This window comes from Psammomys obesus, unplaced genomic scaffold, assembly GCF_907164565.1.
Source record: "Psammomys obesus unplaced genomic scaffold, mPsaObe1.curated_primary_1811, whole genome shotgun sequence".
Classification (NCBI taxonomy): Eukaryota; Metazoa; Chordata; class Mammalia; order Rodentia; family Muridae; genus Psammomys; species Psammomys obesus.
Window position 1 is genome coordinate 1,227,099 of NW_026591598.1, and position 4,197 is coordinate 1,231,295.

General features: G+C 50.9%; 1 non-coding gene across 1 annotated transcript; it reads left to right on the forward strand.

Moving 5' to 3' along the window:
• The first annotated feature begins 2,265 nt into the window (after positions 1-2,265).
• LOC129680039 (small nucleolar RNA SNORA48) lies at positions 2,266-2,406 on the forward strand. Its single transcript, XR_008720634.1, has one exon. It is a non-coding gene; the product is annotated as a small nucleolar RNA SNORA48 (small nucleolar RNA).
• Positions 2,407-4,197: the final 1,791 nt, after the last annotated feature.

Here is a 4,197-nt window from a genome sequence, read left to right on the forward strand (position 1 = left end):
AGCAGCAAACCAAGTAATCCACTTAAAAAATGGGGAACAGAGCTAAACAGAAAATTCTCTGTAGAAGAATATCGAATGGCAGAGAAACACTTAAAGAAATGTTCAATGTCATTAGCCATTAGGGAAATGCAAATCAAAACGACCCTGAGATTTCACCTTACACCCATCAGAATGGCCAAGATGAAAAACTCAAGTGACAACACATGCTGGAGAGGTTGTGGAGAAAGGGGAACCTTCCTCCACTGCTGGTGGGAATGTAAACTTGTACAATCACTCTGGAAATCAATCTGGCGCTTTCTCAGACAACTAGGAATAGCGCTTCCTCAAGACCCAGCCATACCACTCCTAGGCATATATCCAAAAGAGGCTCAAGTACACAATAAGGACATTTGTTCAACCATGTTTGTAGCAGCTTTATTTGTAATCACCAGAAGCTGTAAACAGCCCAGATGCCCCTCAACTGAAGAATGGATGCAGAAATTGTGGTACATCTATACAATGGAATATTACTCAGCAATGAAAAATAAGGAAATCATGAAATTTGCAGGTAAATGGTGGGACCTGGAAAGGATCATCCTGAATGAGCTGTCCCAGAAGCAGAAAGACACACACGGTATATACTCACTCATATAGCCTCGGTTTTCTTATGCATGGACGAGGAATGGTAACACTCCCTTTAGAGTGCTGACCTGGGGCGGTGAGAGTAAGTCCTCTGAGACAGTGGGGGCCAGCTTCTCTCCTGCATGCCCTATCTCTCCTCCCTACCCCCGCATCCTTGCGGCTTTCCCTATACCTTACCCTTAGGATTATATCTTAACCCATCCTTCCCAGGTCCTGTGCTGAACTCTACTGCTTTCCTCCCTTCCCAAAGTGAGAGTGGCCCAAGATCCCTTCTTGGTCCTCTCCTCTCTAGTCTCATCCAGTCTTTCGATATTATCTGCACACTGACTTCAAAATCTGAGCCTCCAGCCCCATCTCTTCCTACAATCCAGATCCATCCCGTTCACTTGCCTATCAGGAGGCTTCTTGTACGGCCTTATGGGTCTCCTCTTCTCACCCGAGCCCTTTCCTGAGCCGGCTCTCTTCTCTCAGTAGTTCATACCTTCATTCCCTGATCACCCAAGCCAAAATAACATTTGGTTCCTCTTTCTCTCACGCCTCACTTTGAACCATCAGCAAAGCTCACCACTTCTACTTCTAAATTATTTTTTTAAAAAATCCTCCTATCTTCTCCACCTCCACCACTGTCCCTGGGTCTGAGGTCCCTGCCACCTCTTAGCTGGTCCATGCCTATAACATCCCAACTGGTCTCTACACCTACTTTATGGTTTTAAATTATGATGGGGTGGGGGTGGGGAGGAATAAAACCTTATCTCTGTGGCTTTCTTAATTCAACTCCAGAAATGTGAGCTTTATGTGCTTGTTATAGGTCTGTCCGTGTGATTTCATGTATGATGTCATTGTCATCAGTTCAGCCGATAGGGCTACGGAACTTCATGGTTGCTATGAAATCACATATTATTCATTTGCAGACGCTTGTGTTTTGCTTTTGTGATGGCATCTCAACAAGTTGCCCAGGCTGATCTCAAATTCACAGTTTCAGGTGGTCCTCCTGCCTCAGCAGCCTCAGGCACGGGGTCCAGAGGTGTGCACGTGCCTGGGCACAGCCTTGCTGACGGTGAGAGTGAGCCACAGAGTCCCTGATCTTTGCAGAGCACGAGGCGGTTTTCAGGACACACAGCTAGTCAACTCACGGCATTAGGAGATGTGAGGTTGGTAAGCGGGTGTTCACCACTGCTCTCTCCCTTCAAATGAAACAATAACTTTTGAAAAGCCATCTCTGGATGGGGTGGTGTGGGGCCTTTAGCCTTACCATTTTCATAATTTTACCTGATTCCTTCGCATGTTTGTATGATTTTAGAATGAGTCTGTCATTTTAGCAGCAGCAGCAATAACAACAGCAAGGGCTGCTGGGTCACAGATTCCTGCAGACTGCGGAGTCTGCAGCTCTATCTAGGCAGGGCGGACACCTTAGCGATAGTGACTCTCCCGGCTCCCGAGGGTGGTCTTCTGGTTGCTTTATGTCTTCTCCATTTCAGCAGTGTTTCTAATTTTCTGCGCAGAGATCGCACGTGTTTTTGCTAAGTCCATCTCAAAGTACTTACTGTTTTTAACGTTATTTTAGTAAGCTTTGAAGTTTTACTTTTTCCACTGCTTCCTGGTAAAATAGAAAATACAGTTGACTTAAAAAAAAAAAAAAGATTTACCCCCTGACAATGGGCAAAGAGACACCTTGTTGGTGGTGTTCTTATATCGGCCACGGGAAGAGCAGATGGCAGCCCTCTGTTCATCCTAGCCTGGTGCCCGGCATGGGGGCCAAAACTGTTTTGTGCCTAGGACACATAAAAATCAGATCAGACCAAATCAAATCCAGGCAGCATGGCGCAGGAAGAGGAAGACAGAAGCCTGGGTTCTGCCATGACACCTACAGACCCGCCCTCCAGGGCATGGCGCAGGCAAGCTGTAGATACCCGCTTGAGCTGTAGATACCTGCTTGCTGCCTCTCAATGCAGACTGAGGGTTATCACCCAGGGGCCCACCACCTGTGGGGCCAGCCTGCAGCTGGAGCCAGCACGATGTGCAAATGAAGGGTAAGCAGATGGGAGAGAAAGAGAAGGGGAGCAGCTTGAGCATCGTGAAGAGAGATGCAACTGGAGAGTCGAGGGTAGAAGGGTACACAGGAGAAGCCTGTTGTGAGCAGCCAGCCCTGCCACCTGGGGGGGGTGCTGAAGTCCCAGCCTGAGTTGCCAGTAAGGGCCATAACCGGGTCCATGGCTATATAGCAACAGAGGTTGGTGTGGATGTCTGTGGCTTATATTACTGATAAAGCACATGGGATGTTCCTGGTTGAGGCAGCAGCCAGGGGAAGCATGGCTGTCCAGGGACTGTGTAGGACTGGCTCTGCGCCTCCTTGGCTGCGGATGCAAGCTCTCACCTACAGCAGCACTCTGGAGAGCAGGCCCTGTACCTTGTCTAGACAGCACAGCAGAGCCGACCCTGGTGGAGGGGGTGTAAGTGAGCCAGCCCCAAGGGCGAGGGCGCTGGAGAGCTGGCCCCGCCACTTATCTGCCATGAGGCGGCCAGGGTGCAAGGCTGATGGCCTCCCCTTCCTTGCCCCTCGCCATTTACCACAGTCAGGAGAGCAGGCCCCAGGGTCATGAGAATAGGTAGCTGACCCTCCCCCTCACCCACTGCAGCACTCAGGAGAGCAGGCCCTGCACCTCACCTGAGCAGCACAACAGGGCTGGCCCTAGTCAAGAGAGCACTAGTGAGCGAACCCTGAGGACAAGAGCAAGGAAGAACTGGCCCCACCACTTGCCCCTTGTCTGCTGTGAGGCGGTATGAATGTGGGAGTGATACCCTCCCACTTTACCGCCTGTGGCGGTCAGGAGAGTTGGCTCAGAGGGCATGAGAGTAGGAGAGCTATCCCTGCCCCTCACTGGCTGTAGCACTCGGGAGAGAGAGCCCTGTACCTCACCTGGGCAATACAGTGGAGCTGGCCCTGATGGCCAGTCAGCTCCAAGGGTATGAGAGGATGAAGCAGTTGGGAAACCAAAACCTTGACTGGGCACTGGGCAGCACAGTGAACCTAGCCCTGGAAGCATGGGTACAGGTGAGCCAGCCCAGAGGGCACAAGAGCAGGATAGCTGACCCTGCTTCTTGCCAGTGGTGGCATTGGGTGGCCTAGCTGAGCAGTGCTGGAGAGCTCGCCCTGGTGGTGTGGATAAGGGAGAGCCAGCACTCTGACTAGGTCAGCTACCACCCACTCTCAGATCCAGGGCTCTGAGCTGGCCCACCCCAAAATCAACATCATCTGTGGACTGTTGGGACACATGATTCTGTCGACCCTGATGATCCAAAGCTGCAGGATCGCCATGACACACGCAGGGCAACAACAGGGTAACTGGGAGGAGCTGCAGCGAGGAGCCAATATCGATGGTGTCACAGAGGCCGGAGACCTCGAACCTGACCAAGGACGCACTGCAATGAATATTTTCAAGTAAAGATGTGTCAACAAAGGGACACACTGTGGGACACGCTGTGACATACCACAGCTTCCACAGCGAGATGTTTCTCCATGGTTTTCGTTTGTGTGTGTGTGTGTGTGTGTGTGTGTGTGTGTGTGTGTGTGTGTGT